This window comes from Patiria miniata, unplaced genomic scaffold, assembly GCF_015706575.1.
Source record: "Patiria miniata isolate m_02_andy unplaced genomic scaffold, ASM1570657v1 HiC_scaffold_7, whole genome shotgun sequence".
In the NCBI taxonomy this organism is placed as follows: domain Eukaryota; kingdom Metazoa; phylum Echinodermata; class Asteroidea; order Valvatida; family Asterinidae; genus Patiria; species Patiria miniata.
This window is the reverse complement of record NW_024037074.1, coordinates 37,584,280-37,610,192: the sequence shown is the minus strand read 5'-3', so window position 1 is coordinate 37,610,192 and position 25,913 is coordinate 37,584,280. Positions and strand designations below refer to the sequence as shown.

Below are 25,913 nucleotides of genomic sequence, written 5' to 3'. Positions count from 1 at the left end.
TTTTTTGGCCTTAGTACATGTAGCAGAAAATATATGCACAGGGCAGCGCACACCCAAAAACAATGGGAAAGAGAGGAAACTCAAAATGCAGTGCTCTCTTCTCTACCGCTGGTCTGTTAACTGAGGTGTCTGTTGACTTACAGGGTGCAAAGCACATGAAGAGAGTATTTACAAAATGTGATAAACAACATTTTTTTTTTTTTTTTTTTTTACAATCCCCCTCCTCCTGGCTGCTCAGTGTATATTGTACCTGGTTCGATACAAAGTTTAAGAACACAATAAAGCAAGAAACAGCTGTTGTGCTGTGATTTACCATTTTGAGCTTCAACATTTTTTTAAAGACATTTTTACCAGCTTTCCAAATGGCTTTATTGCTTTTTGGAAATAAATGGACATGAGGGTCTTATCAAATGGGACTATACATTGTTGGGGTCATTTATACTGGGAATAGGGAAATGTTTATCAGGGGTACACAATACAAGAAAGGGAAGGGGACATCTATCTAAACCTCTCTATTTTTCCAATGTATGCACTCGACTACAACACTGGGTCGTATCAACAGAGCGCAGTTGCAAGACCCAAACATAATTATGTGCATTATGTTTTCCCTCTTTTCTTCAATTGTAAACGAACCACTGATTTAAAAGGTTTATCTGGTTGACTTGCACCCAATCTAAGATTTGTTTTAGCAATTCTATTGCTTGACCCGAACTGTTAACATTAAAATAGGCAATGTACAATATTGAATGAATGAATCAAAGCAATATTGATGGATGAATTATATCACCCGTTTGAAATGTTTACACCTTCTAATGTTCACATCTGTTTCTAGGAAATGCTCAAGGTTCTCAGTCATCACCTCAAGCCTTTCAGCCTATACCCTCGGAGCCTGCAGGTAAGCCTTTCTTTTGTTGTTTCTTCCGTGTCTGTCAAACAGTGGCGTAGCCAGGAATTTTTCAGGGGGGGGGGGGGGGCGCTGGAACATTTCATGGGGGGGGGGGGCGTCATGTAGGGGCGTCAATCGCTTCTAAAAAGTGGGAGGGGGGGGGGGGACATACCTTGATCAGAACTGATGCGAGCGCGAAGCGCGAAGCCCTTACGGCGTGGGGGTTCGCTTACGGGCCCCGAAAAAAATTGGATTCTAGATGATCTGTGGTGTGATCTGAAGCAATTTCTTACCACTTTCCTCCATGCTTTAACTAATATTTTCTTAGCAAAAGATAATTATTTGAACATCGTTTTCGAGGTTAGAGTCATTGAATCAGCCATCGGTATTCTGAGCTATAGGCGTGGGGTTCGGGGCCCGCTTAAGGGCCCCGAAAAAATGGATTCTCGATGCTCTGTGGTGTGATCTGAGGCAATTTCTTACCACTTTAACCAATAATTATCTTAGCACAAAAGATAATAATTTAGACGTAATTTTCGAAGTTTTCTCAGTTAAAGGCATACGAAAAAATTTTGAACATTGTTTTCAGGCATGCAACTTTTTTTCGGATCAGCTGATTTTCTCTTTATTGACCTCCCATGTGTGTCATTGAAAATAGAAAAACACTGTACAAAGCAGTGGGTGTTAATATGCATTTTAGATTATCGTTATGCGCTATGTCACGCCGGTTGTCAGCTCACTGGTCCGCGGTCGCCGGTCGAAGGGTCGTTTCTCAGTGGTCATCATGTGGATCATTCGCAACTATTTAGATTTAGATCACTGATAATTTTTTTAAAAACTAAAAATCTCAGTGGGGGGGGGGGGGGGGGGGGACTGGGGGGGGGGGGACAAGGTTTCATGGGGGGCCCCCCGCCCACCGGTGGCTACGCCACTGCTGTCAAAACTAACATGATGTGATTGCGCATCATACAAGTTAGATGCATCGACTTAATGTTCTGTCCTTTCATGATTGAACTTTGCTGATAAAATGACTTCAATTTTCTTCATTTTAAAAATGAGACCATTTGGATTTCTCATTAATTTGGTTTCCTATAATTATGAGTGACATAGTCTTTTCGAGTAAATACTATGTATTGTCTTCATCTCTGCATACAGAAAGTGACGGACAGGATCACGGTGCTACCGATCCTCCCTCCGGAATCAGAGGTAAGTTAGGGGCCATTCAGAATTTTCAATGTTTTAAAATTTCGATCTTTTTTCCAAATTGTGGGTGGGTGGGTCAAGCTAAATAATTGAAAATCGAAATTCACTTACCATGGAAAAAAGATTTAAAAAAACAAAGAAAGATAGATCTCTTGACTTGCCTGAACTACGCGCAAGCGTTCCGATATCGCGATGCGTGTTTTTTTTCCAACTTCGTCCCCTGCATAAACTGTACATGTACGTCATGTACGTGTATAGGCCTAACTCCCTAGGGGGTGTGCAAAATCATATTGAAATTGGAGGATTCAGGACTGTTAGACCCACTGTGGCAAGAGAGGGAGGTGGTTTTTCAGTAGACTTGGACGCAGGGCGTTTGTAGCGGTTAGGCCGTGCAGAGGCAGCAGGGTACCAGGTGTACTTGATCGGCTCTATAACATGCCGCGGGCGTCGATTACCAATCGCTATAAAAACTGGACTATTCAACCACTGGACTCCAAGACTACGAGGACCGCAGCCTGTGATGTGATGTCTGCCCAAACCTGATGTTTTTCTTTCGCTCGTACCCCCCGCCCTGCAAACAGGGGGGAGGGGGGTACGAGTGAATGTTTTTCTCAGCTACCTCGCGTGACAGGCACAACCTCGTATGTCACATGTCATCCACCTCATCCAGAAAACGACTAAACCACGGTCATCTTTGTGGCTTCCAAAAAAAACTGCAACCTGTCATTCCCAACAGCATATCAGCTGGCAAAACACACGAAAACTGAAGGTCACCAGTGCAAAAGAGGAAGACCGACAACTTCACGCCGTCACTGAACTAGACACACACATGTACATGGGTATACATGTTCATGTTCAAGTATATGTACATGCAAGTGCATGTACATGTACATGTTCAGTTTTTTATTAATCGAAATTAGAGGTTGGGTGGGTGGGTCAAACTAATTTGGAAAAAAAGTCGAAATTTTAAAACACTGAACATTCTGAATGGCCCCTTACACACAATTGCTTGACATACATGTATAGTCTGATGGTATTTGTGAAATCGTCTAAAGTAATTGGCGTATTAAGGTGATTGGGTCATTTTGCCTAATAATTAAAAACAATTGGAAGTGCGCAATAAGCTCTGACCGTCTGCCATGAAAGTCTTACCTGAAATCTATCCTTGCCTAACGCAGTCTAGCAGGTTCATATAAAAGTAGTGTGAATAAGTAACTGGCTACTTACTCAACGTTGAATGTCGAACGGGGCACTGGCCTCCTTTCCGCACCTGTGAATGACCAAAATAGACTCCCCTTGTTTCCCATGAAATGTAGCGCGCTATATACCACATGACATACCACGTGACTATAACATTACTGCACATATCTTGCCTTTATTGACAGCTTCAGAATTGTTACAAAAAAATGTTTGTGAAGTATATCATTTTATTTTGTTTGCCTGTTTTTGGAAATTAAAATTTGGTATTTTGATGGGAAACTTAGGGAGTTCGTTTTTGGTCCATTTTGGGAATCCCATGGGATGCTCAAGGGACATTTCTGTAAGGGATTGTTCCAGGCGGATAGAAAACTAAGACAAAACATGCCTTATCTACAGTTTTTTTCTTTTCATTATTATAATTGTTTTCTAATACCAAGTCCTTCAAAACGTTCAAAATTACCTGTAGAGTTAAGAAACTCACGCTTTGTTTACATGTGTGCTTTCTTATGGGAGCCTGGTGGGGACGGCGGTTTCGAAGCCCTATAGAAAAGCGCTTATTAAATGTCATCAGTACAGAGGCTTATTAATAGCAAATTCCTTGAGAAATTATCCGTCAAAAACGGTATCGCATTGAAGAGATCAAGTTATTATTTTGTTTTCATGACTGACCCAGTGTTGAAGTTAAGTCAAGACCTTAAACGACCATCACAAGACCTCCTGCCTCAATTCAAGTCACAGGCTATTCAAAGTGAACTGCGACAAACACATTCCTTTGTCATTATTTGTGCCCTGTTACTTGTGGCTGGTCTTGTGCTTGATCTGCAATTGGTCTTGTGTCTGGTCGCATGGTGGTCTTGAGCTGCATCATTTTTCAGCCCATCTTTAAGGAGATTTTATTTCGTGCTTGTGGTTGTAGATACCCCGCTAGGAACTGGAACCACAAACATAGGCAGTGGTACCTTCTCCCAAAACATTAATGCATCACAACCAGTTACCGTAAATGTCTACGGTAGACCAGGTAAATATAATCTTTTTTTATATCAAATCACTTGTAAATGTATTGTTTTTCTTTATAGTACAGGCAATATAAGGTTTGACCTCAAAACAAATTGCAGCAGAATTTTTTCACCATGTGTAGTGCATTTCTATAAGGTCCCTAAAATGACATACTAAAAGTCTTAAAAAATCAAGGTGGTGGAAATATGCCTAATTTGCATAAATCCAAAATGGCTGCATATGTTAGGACTTTCGCATTGATTGGGTCATATTTTTCATACTAGGTGGATTTCTGAGGTACTTTAAACAACAGTTTTAGTCCTTTTACATTGATTTACTCATTATTCTAGTCCTAGGTAAATTCCAAGATCCCTATGTTTCCGAAATTTTCCAAATGCCGTATAATTTGCATAAATGCCGTATATCAATTTGCCTCATTAAAGTTAAAATAATGGATGCTATTTGTGGACATGTACCAATTGAATTTTCCCTGATAATCCAAGTCAAATTTCACACCACAGTGCATTGCTATAAGGTCCCTAAAAGTTGTTAAAAATCCAAGTGGTGGAAATATGCCTAATTTGCATAAATTCAAAAGGCCGCTATTTACATGATTTTCATATGATTTGGCCATAATAGTATATAGGCCGTTATGTACTTTTTCTTGTTTTTGTTTAAGAAGGAATTTTTGCCATATTTGGAAAGAGTTTACCTCCCTAAGCTGGAAATGCATTGGAGACATTTTTTCCCAGCTACCATGTGGCGGCCATCTTGGATTTCAAAATGGCCGCCATTTCGAGCCTAATTTGTATCATAACTTCGGACTTGATTGTCACATGAAGTTTATTTTGATGGCAACCCCATGTTTTTGATACCAAGGAACCTGAGTACATTATTTTTTATGGTGTACTCCAAATGGCTGGCAGCCATCTTGGATATTTCAAATATATGGCCGCCATTTTCGGCTTATTTGCATAATAAATTTGGACTCGAATGGCGTACGAATTCAATGTCGGTGGCAAACCCCATACATTTGATACCAATTAATTTTAATGACCCATTGCTGATGATCTGTCCCAGATGGATGGCAGCCATCTTGGATTTTTTTTCAAAATAGCCGCCATCCTGGATTTCATTTATAATAACATTGCACCTGAATGTCCTATGAAGTCCATGTATTTGAATGAACTCAAGTAAATCACTGTGGACGGGGTACTTACAGTTGATGGCAGCCATCTTGGATATTTCATAATTGCCGCCATTCTGAACTATTTGTATATTAAATTTGGACTTGAATGTCGTATGAAGTCACTTTTGGTGGCAAACCCCATAAATTTGATACCAAGGAATGCAAGTAGCACATTTAGGCATCCCAAATGGATGGCAGCCATATTGGATATTCAAAAATAGCGGCCGTCTTGGATTTCATTTAAATAATAAGGTGGCACCTGAATGTCGTATGAAGTCCATTTTGGTGGCAAACTGCATACGTTCTTGATACCAAGGAACCCAAGTTAATCATTGTTGATGGGGTACTCCACTGGGAGTATACCCCATCAACAATGATTTTCTTGGGTTCCTTGGTATCAAAAACATGGGGTTTGCCACCAAAGTGAACTTCATATGACAATCAGGTCCGAAGTTAGATACAAATTAGGCCCGAAATGGCGGCCAATTTGAATTCCAAAATGACTGCCACATGGTAGATAGAAAAAATGTTACCAATGGATTTCCAGCTTAGGAAGGTAAAGTCTAGCAAAGAAAAATGCAGTGGCCAAAAATACGACATAATATGCTATCTAGTAATAACTCTCGTCCTAAGTTGCTTTTCGGGGTACTTCAAACAACATGTTGTCATTTGACATTGGGGTCACTCAGTGTCAAATCACCCCCAAAACTTTTAAATTTGAAACCCTAACCTCTTCATATTGGATCATATTTAGTTTATGGGGTAATTTCGGCTGAAAAGCCGAAATTTTAAGTTTTAGCACCATCGGACAAACAGTTTTCGTGCTACCGCCCAGGCAATTTTGGTTAAAATGGACATTGCTGCCATTTTTAAATGACCATATTTCTATAATCTTTGAGCCAAATTTGTTAATCTTAATTTCTTTTGAAAGGTTACATCATGAGAAATACAAATTTACCATTGTTTTTTCATGTCGGGGTTATTTGAAGTATAATGACATTTTGACCTTTAATTTGACCTTGAATTTGACCTAGTGGATCATCCGACATTGAGACAAACTTGGATGAAAATTAAACCCCAAGATGTTCGCTTCAAAATATCAAACAATTGGGAACAATATTTTTTTGTTCGGTTTTTGGCTCATCTCAAAGTTGGCATACACGTATGTGTTGCAAAATGTGATATCCCTATGCAGTGTACTAGTGATTTTTTGTCCCTGAAATGTGTTTATGTACAGGGTGTCACAAGACTGTTAAAATTATTCCTTTTATTTTCTGAATTGATTTATCAATCACTAATTTTTTTACGGCCGTAAAGTGTTATGTAACTTCGGAGGTGGGTGCTAGATGAATTATGCAAATCGTAATTCCTTTTTCCTTTGTTGCATACCAATTACGGGCTTTACTGTGTCTTCGTCACTGTTAAAGTAACATTTCACTTGTAATAATTGGAAGTGACATATATATGTTAAGTAATTTGATTATGTTTAAGTTGATGTTCATCAGTGCTAACATCGATTAGTCTAATTAGATAGTCACACAACTTGCCATGTAATTTTAAAAGTGATGTAAACGCGCTATTTTGACATTTAATTGTATACATATATATATATATAGATTCATATCCAATGAAATCGTCTTCTTTCACAATTCACAGTGCTCGATACATCTCTGTAGAGCTATAAACATGCAATAAAATCAGAATATGAGTTAAACAAACTTTGGCATATCTCTCTTCTGGACAGACTGTTTCGTACCATAAGGCACTTATCAGCAGAATGACGAAAAATAGAAGACAAGTAGCATCTTACCTTATTTCGAATCAAGCGCGCGCACGCGTTACGCGCGTTACGTCATTGAAGTTAGTACGCGTTTACGTCGCTGAAGTAAGAACACACCTGTCTCGATGCCTGCACTTGGAGACGATTTCGCTTCTCTTATTCAGTGTACCTAGATCTGGCTGGCCTACATATGATTATGTACTTCTCTGCTATACACACATTGCATCTCTTGTTTACGTTAGAGTATGGCAGTGCTTTCAGAACAATGTCCCATTTGATTTCATAGTCTTTCCCCTCGTCCTTTAAGTCCCATATATGTTTACTTAGCTCTGTTTGCGCCCTCTTGCTCTCGGATCTGAATGACTGCCTGTGGTTCGCCAGTCTCGCCTTGAAGGTTATGGATGTCAGCCCGACGTATGCCTCCTTCCTGTCTTCGCTCGTGACGGTGGCCTGGTACACGATGTTCTTGCTGAGGCACTCCCCGTTCAGCGGGCATTCGGCATTGCGGGGGCAACTGCATGTTCTACCACCGACGTCGTCGTCTTGTTTTACCTTCTGTTTGTTGATTGACTGGATCGTTGCCTTCATGTTCGGCATGCAGCTGTACGATAACTTTACTGTGTTCCGGTTGAGCACTTTGTGAAGCTTATGTTCCCTGGGGAAGCATTTGTCTATTATCTGAAGGAATTTCTTTCCAATGTTGGTACGTACGTTCTTGTTGTATGGCGGGTTGTACCATGTCACCTCCCTTTTTCTAGTCCTTTTCCTTGTGTTATTGCTCGGTGTGTATGTCAACCGATACTTGTGCCCGCTTTTTTGCAGAGCCTCTTGGTAGGCCGGGGCAGCTTTCTCGAATGCCTCTTTGGTCGATGAGATTTTGGAGAGTCGCTTGTTGATTCCCTCTGGTATCTGTTTGATGACGGCGGGTGGATGGTTTGACTGGACATGTACATAGAGAGGTACATTACCTGGTTTCATGTATGGCTTGTAGCCTCCCGTTCGCAGGTCTAATGTGATGTCAAGGAAGTTTACTGTTGCCTTGTTGGCTTCGATCGTTACCTTTAAGTCATTTTCCCGGAATACTTGCCATATTTCCTTCTTGATGTTTTCTATTTTCTTGGGGGTCTCTTTGAATACTGCCAGACCGTCGTCCCTGTATAGTCCCACTCTATTTCCGTACTTTGGTTTCAGGATCGACAGCATATATGCTACGACCAGCTCGCATGACTCCGCGCCGTCGATACTGCCCATCGTGACATCGAATTTGCTGTCTGCATTACGCTTTTTCCACGGTACCTGGTCGTTGAATACCACTGTCTGTTTCGTGTGGATGATGATATCTGTCTCCTTGCTGCTAATGTTCTCGTAGTTTTCCGCGAACCCTAGGGCCTTCAGGAGAAGCTTTTCCGTTATTGAAGGGTAGAACTCCACAATGTCGAAATTTATGAAGCTCGACTCTTGCTTGTTTGGGATTTCCTTTTACCAGTCCAGTACGGCGTCCGTGCTTTTCCACAGGTTGAATCCCGTCGCGCTTATGACTTTACAGACGATTCTGTCGAGGATCACTTTACTTATATGTCCTATCTATGATTTGGTTGTGCTGATTAGTCGACATGATGGTTTGTTATCGAAGTTCTCCTTGTGGTCCTTCAAAGTAACGGAATTGGTATGCAACAAAGGAAAAAGGAATTACGATTTGCATAATTCACCTTGCACCCACCTCCGAAGTAACATAACACTTTACGGCCGTAAAAAATTAGTGATTGATTGCAGATATTACAGCATAATAAATGAATATAAATCATCTACAGATCTTTTCTGAAGTCAATGGGCATCTCAATAATAAAACAAGATCAACTCTCTGTGTTTAGTATTAAATATATTGTTGCAGCATCACTAAATATTCCATTATAAAGTAGCAAAAAAGTGGTATTGGGTGTGGTTAAGAAACACATTAGAAAACTACTTTCCACCACTCTTAAGACTTTTAATATGTTATAGAGGAGATTTTGCTGATTAATAACCTTTTTAAATGGTTTCTGTTGCAATTTGTTTGAGGTTACCCCTTAATTTTTCACATAATGCCTGTACTATTAATGGTATACTACATAAACATGGACACAAAAGATGGATTGTCAGTTCCGCGAGCTAGTGTCACTAATTTTCGTTAGTACAACTATAAGCTAGTTTGATATAATGGTGGACACTATGGTAGCCGCTAAGTCATTGATTTTCTGCCAAAGTATTTTGGAAGATTCATTTTACACACTGTGCTGGATTTAGAATTATTTTTTTATTGTTGGTTAACTTGGTTTTAGGTTTTGTCCTGGGTTTAGATTTCTTCATAATTATTTTAAGTTGAAGTTTGAACTTTGATTTTGGTTTGCATTGTTCTTGGTTCAATCCTGGTCTTGGCCATATTCTTTTTAGCCGTGAAGTTTTCGTGAATAGATTGGGGTGGTCCTTTTTTGTTTGAAGCTGAGAACTTGGTGTCTATTTTCTCTTTTATTTCAATTCTTAGCGTCTTTCCCTTCAACTATCCCGAGGTTATTGGATTTTCCCCATAGTGTGTCGTGTTTTTTTTTGCAGGTTGCATTCACTGTTTCTAAAACGGAATAAATAGCCTGCAGGTGAACACAAATGTATTGGACATCATTACTCTAAGACTGACTACGATAATAGTAATTATGTTCTTGTGTTAATCACTTTATGCCAAATAAGTCAAATCTGTATCGTTCCTTAAATTCTGACTTAGGATTAGGTCAGGATTAGCTTAAGTTAATCACAATGTCTACCCCCCCCCCAAAAAAAAATCAACCTTGCCCGAAAGCTCACGTATAATCTATGAATATTCGATTTTTTTCCCTCATCAGCCCATTATTCAATTTATTCATGCAGATGCCAAATTAATGTGCGACTCAGCCTTTGTTTTCAGTTTGTTTTCATTATTTGGCGTGGGTACATAGAGGAACAAAATAAAAGACTCTACTCACTATAAATACTTGCAGAAAGTATGCACAGGGCAGCGCACACCCAAGAACTATTGGAAAGGAAACTCAAAATGCAGTTCTCTCTTCTCTACCGCTGGTCTGTTACTGAGGTGTCAAGTGGACTTACAGGGCGCAAAGCACATGAAGAGTTTATTTCCAAAACGCAATAAACGCCATTTTGTTACTTTTTAGAATCCCGCCCCTCCTGGCTGTCGGTATCTTAAAAAATGTAGCAAAAATCACTTAGTTTACTTCTTTCCAGATGCCCGACAAGGTACACTTCAGCGCGCGCGTTCTGCTTCAGTGCCACACAATGCGCACACAATGTACGTACATTGTACAACACGCGCATTTCACGTACATGTGTGTGCATGTATTGCAGAACATGTGCATATGTGGTGCAAAAGTTAGCAATTCCGACTTGATCTATCTGCCATCGGCACCCCCCCTCGCGTGCACGCACCTGTATTCACCGATGCGTATGCAACCATAGATATAGAACTTTAAAAACTTTTAAGTTCTATATCTATGTATGCAACACCATCTATTCCTCACCGGCACCATGCTTTGGCTGCGCAAATACGCACAACGCTGATTGCGTGCATAGATATAGAATAAAAGACTGACAAGACTGTTAGGAATACGCGGACAATGCTGATTGCGTGTCGGACGGTGGCCGTCTACATCTACATCTAAGTGGATACTGGACAGGACCAGCTGGTATCTTCGTCCAGACCTCCAAGGACATGTCAACATCTCCTTGCACATCACAACTAAGAGTGCAAAATTTAACAACAAAAAGAAGTCTGCATATATACAGTGACTGGAACAACTTGGGGTCTAGTTGCTTGAGACGATGGAACGTCAAGCTGGCCTGCCCATGTACAGCTGTGCCTTGTGGTCATTCATGTAGCTCCATAGATTGGTGTTGAATGACAATAGCCGAAGTAGATTTAGTGATGATGGTGGATGTTAGAAGATTCCATTGACTGATGGTCCGGGGGTAAAAACTGTTTTTGAAGATCTCTGTTCTGGCTGGGAAGTTGATGAATTGATGTGGTCGATGGCTTCTGGTTACTTGTCTGTTGGAATTGTGCATGGGATTGACTGGGAAGAAGTTATCTGGGACTGTCAGTGGGGTTTTTCCTGTGTTAATCTTGTAGAGCATTGTGAGACGAGCTGCAGTCCTTCTATCTTGGAGTGATGGCCAATTCAACTCATGACATGCATGAAGCATTTGAGTAATGCTAGCCGTACGCTGATGGTTCCCTGTTAAAAAACGGGCTGCCTTTCTCTGGACTGCTTCGAGGGTTGAAATGTGCTTCTGATGATGGGGATCCCAAGTTGTGTTTGAATATTCCAAGATTGGTCTGACTATGGAGAAGTACCGGTATGCTTGTTGTTTTTTTTCTTTTTCTGGGCACTTTGACAGGTTTCGTTGCAGGAAGTTGAGGGATTTCTGAGCTTTACCAGTGATGTTGTTTACATGTAGGCCCCAATCTAAGTTTGAGGTGAATTCCACACCAAGATAAGGGTGGTTTTCAACCTGGTGCAGATCAGCTCCTAACATGTCATAGGTTGAGTTGATTCTGCTGCGTCGCTTGGTGATGCGGAGCAAGGAGCACTTGGCAAGATCTCTCACCGTCCACAACTACAGCTTGAGTACGATTTGTCAGCCAGCTTCCAATCCATTTATTGGTAGGACCATTGATGCCATATACCATCCCAACTTATATAGAAGTCTCCCGGGGGCCAGAACATCAAATGCTTTGGAGAAGTTTAGGATAAGGCAGTCGTCTGTTGTTTCTGATCAATGGCACCAGTTAGGTCGTCCAAGGTCGCTAGTAGTTGGGTTTCACAACTGTGATGTTTACGAAATCCATGTTTGAAGTCATTTAATATGTGATGGTGGTCAAGATGAGCTCTGATGTTACTAGCGATGATATGCTCCAGTACTTTACATGCAATACTGGTTAAGGAGACAGGTCTGTAATTTGACGGCTGGCTTCTATCACCCTTCTTGAAGACTGCTGTTACATTGGCCTTTTTCCAGTCATCTGGTATGTCACCTGTATCAAGTGACTGCTGGTATACAATCCGTAGGACACCTAGGTGCTAAGATAGAAGCATGGTCTTTCAATATCTTAGTCGGTATTTGATCTGGACCGGCAGCTTTCCTAGGATTAAGCGAGGTAAGCAGCTTCTCAACTCCCGTAGTAGTGATTGTAATGTCAGGCATGACCGGAAAGGGGCTGGAACCCTTGGATGGCATGGTGTCAACATCTTCCTTTGTAAAGACTGAGCTGTATTGTTTGGACAATACTTCAGGTTTGTCTTTAGGTGAGGTCACAACTCAGTTTCCTGAAACCAAGGAAGAGATACCCATTACATCCCTCTTCAGTGATTTGACATACTTCCACAGTATTTTGGGAGCACTCTCCTCATTCTCAAACATGCCATTGATGTAGTTGGTGTGTGACTCATTGAGCTTCTGCTTGATTTGTGTATGAAGTGTTGTGTACTTGGTCCAGTTCTTCTGTGTCTTGAATTTCTTGTATGTTGCGTATCTCCGTTTTCTGCGTCTCATTAGGCGTTTTATTTCTGGTGTCATCCATGGTAGATCCCATCCACCTTTCAGACATTAGTTGGCACATTCTTGTCCATGATGCTTGTTATCTGCAGCTTGAAATGGGTCCAATTTGAAGATGCAGTACGTGATTCCCATGTTGTACTAAAGTCAGTGGCAAAAGATGCAAGATCTTCTTCGAGCCCTTCGTTGTCTGCCTTGTTGTCTAAATAAACAGTTCTGGGTTTCTTCCTGTTTATTTGTATAGTTATGTTGTAGTCGGCAGTCACGGCCTCATGGTCACTCATACCGGGAACGACATTTACATTTTGTAGGCTGTCAGGAGCGTTGGTTAGGATCAGGTCGAACACATTTCCCTTCCTTGTGGCTTCAAGGACGAGTTGATGTAGGTAGAAATTGCTGACAAGGTTGACCATACTCTCATTTACTTACTTGCCATAGATTACTTGTGGTGATGATGGGAGATTGAAGTCACCCATAAGGATAACTCTGGGAACAGTCTTGCCATCAAACAGCATCTCAAGATTCCTTTGCAAATTTTGGTATCACTAGGGTCATTTCCGGGAGGCCTGTAGTAGCTACCAATGTAAACTGGTAGTGCCCTACTGGTTTTGACTTTGATCATTGTCAGCTCACAATTTGTCCCCACGTTCACTTCACTGGTGACAATGTCATCTTTATAGGCGATGAAGACACCGCCTCCGTGCATGTTCCTATCTCTAGGCTGGGCTTTAAATGTATCGGGGAACACTTCAGCATTTTTGATGGTGGCATCAAGATGAGATTCAGTGCCCATCACTATGTCTGGTTGTTCCAGATCAATCAAAGCAGCCAGTTCTGTCTGCTCCTCTTACTTTTCAAACCATTACAGTTCACTGTCATCAATTTAAGTTTGCGTCTTGGCTGTTTACGTGTAGCATGAGATCTATTTTTGTTTCCGTCATACAGCAGGCAGACCTTCTGGGTGGAAAGTTTTTGGAGCATCATCATTATCTGGCAGACTATCGCAGCCAGAGTCAGAGATAATGCTAAATGAGTTATCTGATGAATGCACTAACAGATCTTCAAAGAAGCTGCTACTGAACTTCGGCATTGCACATTGTGGACAAATCCAAGTAAATCCTTGCTCTTTACCCAGGAACTCACTATACTGCTTACCAGAAATACCTCCACATTTAATGTGGTACCACTGTACACAGCTATCACACTCTAGGCCTCTGTTGTTTTTGTAGCAACCGGTTTTTCACATAAGCCACAAGGATATTTCACTGGGCCGGGGTTATCATGGATATCTCCGCTAAGCACGAGGAGAATGTGCATCAGCAATATCATACATGTAGCAAAAATCATGTGGGAGATGTTTAGAATTCTCATGTTTGTCAGTACCCAAAACTTGCTGCGGCGGGAGTGCGAGTCCGCCATCTTGGATCAAACTCACCCAACACAGGTCCCAAGTTAAGTGCGTCACAGTTACATTGTAGAAAAATTGTAGAAAAATTCCATCAAAAAGATATGAAGCACAGACAAAACTCTAACACAGACAAAACTCCTGCAAAATCCAAAACTATGAAACCCTTGCAGTGAATAAGCGATCATAACTTGCTGACGTTTAGAATGTTCAATCTCATGTTTGTCAGTACACGCCAGCTGCAGCGGGAGTCCAACTCACCCAAGTGCGTCACTCACAGTCACATTGTAGAAATTCCAGTGGCAGAAAATACGAAGTACAGGGATCAAAACGCCAGGAAAATCCAACCAGTTAAGACCTTGTAGTGAGAATAAGCGATTGTAACTAGCTGAAACTTCATTTTTTATGAAAGAAGCGTTAAAAATATCAAAATCTTAGGAGCGATGTGCGGAGACATGTTGATGTGTCTGGAATCGCAGCCGTGTGTAGTGTGTGAAACGATCGCGCAATACACGGGTCCAAACACCCAGACGTGTTGCAAAAATGCCGGCGCTGTGTTGAGTAGTGTGAAAACGGAGCGGAATTGAACTGTGTTGAAATTTTAAAAAGTAAACACGAGCCGGGTTAGAACCGTGTAGATTTCGACACGGATCGAACGTTCATAGTGTGAAAAGGCCTTAAAGCTCATGATTTTTTCAAGGGGAACTACCCCCATGTAAACAGTCTTGACGACAACACTGGGCCGTATCAAGAGAGCGCAGTTGCAAGACCCAAACATAATTATGTATATTATGTTTCCCTCTTTTCTCCAATTGTAAATCAGTCACTTGACTGATTTTAACAAGCTTATCTAGTACTGGGAGGTTTTGCACCCAACCTAAAATATTTTTGTTTAGCAAGTGTATTGCTTCAACCGTACTGTTAACATTGATATAGCCGATGTACAATATTGAATGAATGAATCAAAGCAATATTGATGGATGAAATATCACCCCTCTGAATGTTCACATAAATGTTCACATCTGTTTCTATAGGAAATGCTCAAGGTTCTCAGTCATCACCTCAAGGCTATCAGCCTATACCCTCGGAGCCTGTAGGTAAGCCTTTCTTCTGTTGTTTCTTCTGTGTCTGTCAAAACTAACATGATGTGATTACGCATCATACAAGATAGATGCATCGACTTAATGTTCTGTCCTATCATGAATGAACTTTGCTGATAAAATGACTTCAATTTTCTTCATTTTAAAAATGAGACCATTTGGTTTTCTCATTATTTGGTTTCCTATAATTATGAGTGACATAGTCTTTTCGAGTAAATACTATGTATTGTATCTCTGCATACAGAAATTGACGGACAGGATCACGGTGCTACCAATCCTCCCTCCGGAATCAGAGGTAAGTTACACACAATTGCTCGATATACATGTATAGTCTGATGGCATTTGTGAAATCGCCTAAAGTGATTGGCGTATTTAGGTGATTGGGTCATTTTGCCAAATAATTAAAAAAAAATTGGAAGTGCACAATAAGCTCTGACCGTCTGCCATGAAAGTCTTGCCTGAAATCTATCCTTGCCTAACGCGGTCTAATATGTACATGTACAAGTAGTGTGAATAATAGCCTTGGTCAAGGCTGTCGTCGTTATTCGTCCATGATTCGTCCCGTACGCGGTCAATCGTCGGCATATATCCTCACGCGCAATGCACATGCATGTAAAAATACAGCGTGAACAGCGACCTCACGCTGCCACTATTTCTATATGCAAATCAGTTGGGGACGATCGAGAGCCTTCGTTCAATCGTCGGCAAAAGCTTATGTTTTTCTTTATTTTGCGCTGGATTTCTAGCGCACGACCTCGTATGCGAATGCAGATTAGTGTAGGCGGGGCTAATATGTGGAGTGTCCAATCACACCTTGGTAAATCCGGACATCATCAAATTATTTGCAGCTATTCGCCTTTTGCGGACGTGACAGGAACCTCAGTTTTTGTGCATTGGTGCCGTGTGCAGAGACGCACTGTGTACGTGTATGGATTATGTACGGGGCCACGTTTCACTATGCAAGTTTCCACGCAACGATCGACCAATAAGAAAACGACATTTAAGGTCAGCTAAGGCCATTAACATGAGCACAACCCCCGAAACCTCACATGGACGATTGAACCAAGGCTGTGGATCGTCACCAACTGATTTGCATAAAAAAATAGTGGCCGCGTTAGGTCGCTGTTCGCGCTGCATTTTTACATGCATGTGCATAGCGCGTGAGGATATATGCCGACGATTGACCGCGTGCGGGAGGAATAACGACGAGAGCATTGACCAAGGCTACATGTATGTGAATAAGTAACTGGCTACTTATTCAACGTTGAATGTCGAATTGGGCACCGACCTCCTTTCCGCACCTGTAAATGACCAAAATAGACCCCTAAGTTTCCCATAAAATATAGCGCGCTATATACCACGTGACATACCACGTGACTATAACATTACTGCACATATATCTTTCCTCCATTGACAAAATTTTCATAAAGGGCTTCACGAATTGTTACACACGATGTTTGTGAAGTATTTCATTTGATTTTGTTTGATTTTGTTTTGAAAATTAAAATTTGGTATTTGATGGGAAACTTAGGGGGGTTCGTTTTTGGTCAATTTTTTGGGACCAACATACCGACCGACCGCCCGACACCAAAGTGACTTGTAGAAGCTCTAACCAGAGCTTAAAAACGGTGTTTCACATCTTTACTTGGTGTCTGTTATACATGTTCAAGGTATAGCCACCTAAGTGTACACTTTTCCAGACGCAGATTTCTTAGTGGCATATGATGAAAATGGCATTGAAAATATGGCCTACATTAAGAAATGACGGCCATTTTCAAAAACCAGTTTGTCCACACGCGTGTATATTATACATGTGGTCGTCCTTATGGCAGTTCTTTGTGCACGCAGTGCTGTTGTTCATTTGACCAAGTTTCTAGAGTTGCATGTGGACAAACTGGTTTTTGACAGTTTCTCTGTAAATGAAGGTGATTTCTTAATTGAGCCTTTATTGTCATTGCCAATTTCACCATATGCCACTAAGACCTATGTCCGACCATTATGTCCGACGTTCCGGTGATTATATCCGACCCATTGTCCTACCCATTATGTCGAATGGCCGACATGTGAGCACTAGAACGTTCTAAAACTGCCATTTCATTTAAATAGACCAATTATAACACATTAGACAGTGAAGTATTGCCGAAATTGTCCTCGTCGATGCTAGACCTCTGTGGAACCACAGATCCTGACTCCAGGCAGTGCAAAAATTCATGTCTATGTCGGCGAAACAAAACCAATGTTGTGGGGAAGAAAACTCCATCCAATGATAATCAACCCGAAAAGTAGTCGAGTCCTGAAATAATGGACAATGCTGCAATCGGCCGTCGGCCATACTGCGTCTGACATAATCGGGCGTCGGAAATAATGGTTCGGACATAATCGGTCGTTAGACATATTCGGCCGTCAGACATTATGGATCGGGCCAAGGGTGGATCCAGAACACTGTTGGAGAGGGCAAAAAAAAATTGGTCCCCCCAAAAGTGCGTTAAAAATATTACGGCATGGGGTTTGGAGCCTGCTTAAGGTCCCCGAAATCTCTTTGGATTGTAGATGCTCTATGGTACGATCTGAGGCAATTTCTGACCACTTTAACCATTTTTTTGAAGGAATAGATGGTGGTGTACGCAGTGCCTCCCTTTATTGCGATGGGGGGGGGGGGGGGGGGGTGGCCCCGTTGCCCCTTGGATTCGCCTTTGGGTCGGACATAATCGTCCATCAAAATCAGTTGTCGGACAAAATGGAACAATCGGACATCATTAATGTGCCCAAACAAACGTCTGACCGCCGCAAGTTATATAGTTTACCGTCAGAAATTATCAGCGAATAAAAATGTATTCCTTGGATTCAGTGGCCCCTTTCTCTAATAATTTTTGGCACCATATTGACATAAAAACCTTTTGTCTTCCCGTTAGGAAAGGCTCTGTTTGTATCTACAAGGAGGGGTTTGGGTAGTAAAGCCGCAAAAGTGGAAATTGGTTACCAGTTTTTTTTTGGTCGAGTATCAGGTGCCGGCCATCCGTCCTAGCACTTATCATAACCATGTTCTTGTTGTTACAGATCTGAAATATTGGCAGGAACAGCTACATCGTCTTTACGAGAAACTTTATATCCGTACTGGTACAAGTAATACTTCAACAAACGTAGCAGATGTTGACGAGCTTTCTACAGAGTTAAAACTCTGTCTGGAGACCGAAGAGACTTTCTCTGAAACGTTACCAGACAGGGAAACTGTATTGGAAAAACATACAACCATACCTTTACACTCATGGGCAGATTTTTTTGATACGGAAATAGTGAAGAATTCATTGATTATTCTCTCAGGTGGGGCTGGATTTGGCAAGACAACTCTTTTCAAGATAATTGCGAATACTTGGCCTAAAAGTAATCAACTTGCCGACTTCAAGCTTTTGTTCTTGATCGAATTGAAAAAAGTGAAAACCCCGAGCATCATTGATGCTATTTTGAAACAATGTTTTCCACCAGACAGACAACCACTTCGCAATGATTTGATTAAGATGATCACTGAAAATCAAAAACAAACCGTGTTTTTACTGGATGGTTTAGACGAACTCAGCCCCGATTTTTTAAAACCTTGTGACGATGTATACTGTATCGATAATGTGTTGCATAACAAGGTCTTCGAAGACAGCCGCGTGTTAGTAGCAACACGGCAACATATGGTTAAATACATTCTTGAAGACAACCCAAGGTGTTCACGCATTCAAAGTTTAGGTTTCACCTCAGGAAACGTAGAAACATTCATCATGAAATACTTCTCCAATGACGAATGTAAAGGTCAAAAGTTAATTTTATTCTTGAAGGCAAACCCATTGCTCCAGAATTTGGCGCAAATTCCAGTTATTTGTCAGATGATTTGCAGAATTTCAAAAATGAGTCAGTCTAAACTGTCTGACCGAATGACGGGGCTGTACAAGGATTTTACGGAGGTTCTTGCCCGGCGCCGCTGTGGAGACGATTCAGATTGGAAGCAGCATTTGGAGTATGCACTCAAAACGCTTGGGAGGGTCGCATTGGACAGGTTACTTGGAGGGCAGACGACGGTCCAACTGACGAAAGATGATTTTCAGGATTGTGCATGTATCTTGGATGACGAATGTGAAGGAAGTGGTTTCATACAAAAAGAAAGTGTTGATAGTATTTTTTCCGAGGAGGTTATTGTCACTTTCCTCCACAAGACCTTCCAAGAATACAGTGCAGCGTGCTACTTCGCCAGTTTGTATCGCAACAATGTAGCTGATTTCCGTGAGAAGTTGAAGCAGATTAATGCAAGTAATGTTGAATCGATAGAATATCTGCTTCGGTTTACATGCGGCATAGCATCGGAGTCTGAGGCTACTAGACTCATCCTCAAACACGTCGACGAGCTGGAGTGTAGATGGTACAGCGGGAGCAGATCAAAAGACACTCATTTTTTGGCGCGGGCGCTGTTGTTCGAGTCTCGGTCTCGTAAATGGGCTGATGAGCTAAAGCGACCGGCAGTTTGCGAGAAACAACCGCTACATTGCCAGAATCAAGAGGATCTGAGAACACTGCAATATTATTTACAGTTTGTGCCTCCTCTGGAGTTAGGAAACAAAGGGCTTGAAGTCGGTTGCTATACCTGTGAAGACTTTACGGCGTTGAAGGAATTACTACTGAGCGGTAAAATTCGTCCAGCTAGGGGACACGTTTCAGACTGGTCAATGAAGGTCGGGGGTGTCTTCGGCGGGAACGAGGAGACTGAGATTCTAATGAAAGCACTTGACGGGATTGATGAAGAGCTTCGTTATCAATTGTGTCTAAATTTGTTTATTAAGGAGGGAGCGCGATTTGATGAGAAGTGTCGGTTGGGACACCTACCTCGTGTGCGGAGAGTGGAGGTCACTCTGTCTCTTCTATCATTTGATGACATCAACTGTCTTGCAAATGCAGTGAAAGGGTGTAGGTTATGGTGGTCTGATGTAAAGCTTTTTGCAACCAATTTGCATGGCCGTGTGAGCTGTTTGGCTCCTCTTATTCCCCCTTCCCTGGGTTCTTTGAAGGCAGGCATGTGTGGACTGAATGATAAAGACGTCGCAGACCTACTCAGCATCTTCTCTTCCGAGCATGGTTTGGAGCACCTTGTAATTCGTGACTGTGCATTCAGTTTGGATGGAGTGAAGAATCTTACTGCCGGTCTCCAGTGTCTCCCTGATCTACGCCGGGTGTTTATTTCTGATAAAGGTCTCGATAGATATGTTGTCTATCAGGTAATCAAGGAAAACCTTCCAAATGTAAATTAAGCTCATAACACATTGCCGGTAGCTGGCTCAGTACACTTAAATGCTCTTTATTCAAACTAATCCATCCAATCATAAACACAAACATATATATCTAAAATCTAAAGCTTTTTGCCACAAGCTCCTAGATGAAGTTGATACGAGTTAAGTAGAAAAAACCGAAATTTCCCCAGACAGGTGTTATACAGAATTTCAAGCTTTGACATTGAAAATATTGAACTAATAAACAAATGAGTGCATATTATTTCGACGATATGAGACTGGCAAAGCGTGTTTTTTTTTTCAATTTCCCCTGTCCTTTGGGACATGGTTCATATCATAGAGGGCATCTTTTGTTGTTTTATTCAGTAACAATGAATGCACATAAGATTAACTCATGCATATCCCAGCAAAACAAAGGCATTGCCCTCTAAGATGGCCGCTACACGCGTATAAGGTCTATTCTACATGTATATAAACAAAATCAGGGTCTGTTTTGATAAGATTTTAATGCAATCATCATGACCCATTATACTCTGTAAAGTGTGTAAAAATAAGCAATAGGTCCTAAGAATATTTAGTTTTCTGCATAAAAATAGGCTTGAAACATTTCGTGATATGAAGAACATTCTACGGTCATTTCAGCCTGGAGTGCAAAACAAAAACCTTTAGTTTTTACACTCCTTGGAATGGTTCCTCATTCACGAAAAAAAGGACGTCATGTTATGGTCGTCATCTTATTGGACGCGGCATTGCATAGTAAAATAAGATAGTAGGCTGGAACCAATCTTTGTTTTATTTAAACAGAAAACGAAATACCACGTGTTTTGGCGCACGACTTTTTACGTATTCTTTTGTACTACTAATGGTTGTAATTCTAATTTAACAGCTGATGCAAATGCGTTTAAAACAAATCAGTTTTTGTCAAAAAGCAACCGTGTATAATGACACTGTGTTGCGTTAACGAAAAGAAAACAAAAGGGAAAGAATCGATGTATATAGAAAGAAAGAAATATCTGTGTACTAATAATTGACAAAGCATCCACAGAGAAAACAAAAGACCAACTAGTTTTGTATCTCGTGTGGCCGATTAATGTAAATATGATAAATGCGTATGTTAAACATTGTATATAACAGCTGGTATGTAAACAAAACCTCCACTTTTGGTCATCAGGCATTCCTAAAGGCCCTCTTACAGGAGTTGTTTTGAGGCATTAGTGAGAAGTAAATCTAACGAGGAGCCGTCAATATGTGTGGCCGCATTTACGTTCAAATGAATCAAATTAAATCCCTTCAGTGGATTATGTCAGTGGGATAACCTTCTTAAATTTGTTTTTCTACCTGGGCTTAAGGGAATAAAACCACCACCGTATATTTTATCAGATTAACATCTGAAAGTTGAGATTTTTGCCAATCCGTTAAAAAAATATAAAATAAACAATATGTAACTATGATTTTCATGATTCTTACAAGGTCATAATTTCCCAAATCTGACGACTTTGTCTAAAAAAAAATTGGGAATCCTAAAGCAAATTAGGTGTCTTTAAGTTTTGTAAGTGTTAATGAAACTGCTGACGAAAAAAACTTCAGTGTTTGAAAAACAATATTTCGTTGCTTTAAGTGTACAGGAAAAGTAAACACACATCCGCATTGTGTGGCTTCTTCGTAAGAAGGACATATTTAAAAAAAGGAATATTCTTTTCAAAAATTTTGTACTGAATGTCAGCGACTGAGACATTAATATTTTGCTGATTGTTGTCATTAATAATTTGTAAATAATACGTTTTCTCTGTCTTCTCAAAATTAATGGTATAATCTGCTGAGCTGAAGCTTGAACAAGTTACCTGTTATTTTGAGCAATTATGTTGCTTCAAAAATATGCACAGACACAAAAGCAAACAAACCAATTAATGGGACCATTTTGTCCCTTTGTTTCGTTGTCTTTGTAATGTTAAGTGCAGCATATCTGAATGTATATTTTGTATTTCATCTGAATAAAATCGAAAATCAAATTGAAATGCTAATGACAACAGATGCGTCAGCTTTACAATTTTTTTGGGTTGTTTTTGAGCCTTCAACGCATAACGCGTGATTCTGGCTAATCAATTATTCTGGGGCGGAAAATAATAAGACATTTGTGAGGCATGCGGGTTAGCCAGAGAGCCAAGCTAATCGAACGATCACACGCCTATCTAGTCCGTGTAAATTGTAAAACAAATCCGATGGTATTTTTTCTGCAAACGAGGGCGGGGTTAGGAGGACGGGGGAAGGGGATAGGGATTAAGTCTTCTTTCACCCTCTGAGCAAGGGTTTTCGTTTTGTTTTAGCACACAAACACTGATCTGCCCTGTGAGTAGACCGATTCCCGGTCCAAACATTGTCGATTGTGACCCTGCGAGAACTGAAGTATAATTCCAAAGTTCAATAGGCCATATATAACTAGTAAAAGTGGGCAGATTTTGTCGCTCAGTGTCGCAATCGCAACTGAATAACGTTGATTTGATATGGAAAAACCGGCAATTTCATAGAATTTTTTCGGGTGAAATTCGAAATAATTAGGGACACAGCCATCATTTATACGGCACTGCGGTGGAAGGATGGGGGCGCACTTTAGGACGCACGATATCAGTGACTGTTGAAAAACCATATCTCCATTACCGCAGGTTACTTGAGAAAAGTATATCCTGACATATCCTCACTGGTACGTCCTATGCACCCTTTTCCCCCAAAATTTGAAGATGCACTCCCTGCACAATTTTCGAGTTTTACTTAAAAAACCCTAGATATTATTATTTTAGGCCTTATTGCTATTTTCCTATAAAATACAAAATATGTAGTCACTTTTGCATATGACATTAAAAAAAACTCACACACCAACGTTTGGTAATTGAATTAGTTCGCCACAAACATCGAATTATTGGCTGCCAGACAATGATTTGGCTGTCGCTGCTTGGGTTATTTATGCACAAAATGAAAGCCCCTTTTCAGAGGTTCGTAGTTGCCATAAATCGGAATAGAGGGTAGCCTACTTGTTGTTGAAAAAAATTGAAACTTCGTTATAAGAGAAGAAAGTCAATTGTTTGAAGAGCCGGGTGTAGGCCTACATCTTTAAGAGGTGGAGAATTATTGATACGGTGAGTTACAATAATTGTCCTCGTCTACAAACAAATCAGGGGAAAGAGGTTATTATGTCTTTGTCGGGTGTCGTGACACAAAATAATGGAATCCCTTAAAAAAAATCTTAAGGGAAGGGGCATTCTTCTTTAACCTCGTGCAACTGGACCTTGGAGACCGATACCAGTGGCGTAGCACGGCCATATTTATTGAAAATGGCTCTTGCACATCCGTGGTGAAATGTAGACACGGTGGGTTTTTTCTCCGGACACTTGGCCTCCGTAAATCAACGATATCTCTGGTTTGCATTGATGGATTTTCTTGGTACTTTCACCAATTATAACCAAGACCATAGGCTTTAAAATAATTTAATATTTGATTAGCTAGTATGACCACCGTTTGAGCAAATCAGCGACTTCTTCATGCACAATGTTTATTGGGATACGCTGTAGAGCAGCCACCGTGCAAAATGCATCGATGGTGATTTCTTGTTAACATGGCTTGCCGAGGGACGAGCTGGTTAACAGTTGGAGGGGGTGGGGGTTGGGGGGCTATTCATTGCACATTCCTAATATACATACACATTGATGTATATTATGTACACATGGGTGGAAGTATGTTATGGGAAAATACAGAGCACATTTAGATACATTTGCTAAAAGCCTACGCACTGGGAAATTTATTTATTTATTTATTTGTTTTGTGTGTGTATGTGTGTGTGTTTTTTTTTTTTTGGGGGGGGGGGGGGGGGCGAAACTTGACCCTTCCCCCTTTCCCCCATGATTCTCCCTCCCCCATGCCCCACAAGACCCCCGTTCCCGATCTAGCCTTGGTCAAGGCGCTAGTTGTTATTAATCCCGGCCGTAGCGCGGTAAACGATATCCTCGCTAGCGCTATGCATGCGGTGCTAAGTACAGCGCGAACAGCGACCTCACGCGGCCACCATTTCTATGCAAATCAGTTGGACCCAATCTAGCGCCTTGGTTCAACCGTCGGCAAAAGCTTATGTTTTTCTTTATTTTGTGCTGGAATTCTAGCGCACGACCTCGTATGCGAATACAGATACGTGTAGGCGGGGCTAATATGTGGAGTGTCCAATCACACCTTGGTAAATCCGGACGTCATCAAATTATTTGCAGCCATTCGCCTTTTGCGGACGTGACAGGAACCACTGTTTTTGTGCATTGGTGCCGTGTGCAGAGACACACACCGTGTACGTGTATGGATTATGTACGGTGCCACGTTTCACTCTGCAAGTTTCCACGCAACGATCGACCAATAAGAAAACGACATTTAAGGTCAGCTAAGGCTATTAACATAATGAGCACCACCCCCAAAACCTCACATGGACGATTGAACCAAGGCGCTAGATTGGGTCCAACTGATTTGCATAAAAATAGTGGCCGCGTGAGGTCGCTGTTCGCGCTGTATTTTTAATGCACAGCATGCATAGACATAATGACTGCACGCATAGCGCTAGCGAAGATATCGTTTACGGCGTTATTACGGCCGGATGAATAACAACTAGCGCCTTGACCAAGGCTATTCCCGATCGTGTCCATTGAGAAATTGATTTGTTTTTACATGTATTTCATTTAAGTACACGTTTTAGTGCAACCCGGGCATGTTGGTAATATAGGTCTAAATTAACGAAGTCTGAAAAATACAGAAACCTTTTGAAACTGCTTTCACACCAAAAAAGCAAAATAAATAAACCAATGAATTAGAAATATAACATTTCTGTTGGTTTAGAATAACGGATGACAAAACGTTAGCTCCCGAAAACTGACCTCCCCCAACTGCGGATCCGGGGGGGGGGGGGGGAGGGGGGGGGCAACGGGGGCCATGCCCCCCACCTACAGGGTGCATTGGGTGAAGGACCGCACGGTACATGGTTGAACGGATATAGAACCAAACAACACCACCCACTCCTCGAAAACAATAAAATCAAACATTAAACAATACAAATAAAACCAAACTATATATAGGGCCTACAAACAAACAAAAGCATATTTCCAGTGTCAAAAATTCATGAAACAAAAAATCGTAACGAAAAAAGGTAGTAACAGCCTTTTTGTTCTCAATAGAGCATCTCAGTAGTTCTCTCGGAGCATCCCAGTGATTCGTTTAGAGCACGCCGGCTGCGGTGTTTTTATTTTTGCAACACACATCGATGTTTATTCCTAAGAAAATAACACTGGT

General features: G+C 41.1%; 1 long non-coding RNA gene across 1 annotated transcript; it reads left to right on the top strand.

Moving 5' to 3' along the window:
* The first annotated feature begins 830 nt into the window (after nucleotides 1-830).
* Nucleotides 831-4,294, top strand: LOC119744249. Its single transcript, XR_005273552.1, has 3 exons — nucleotides 831-895; nucleotides 2,042-2,092; nucleotides 4,206-4,294. It is a non-coding gene; the product is annotated as an uncharacterized LOC119744249 (long non-coding RNA).
* Nucleotides 4,295-25,913: the final 21,619 nt, after the last annotated feature.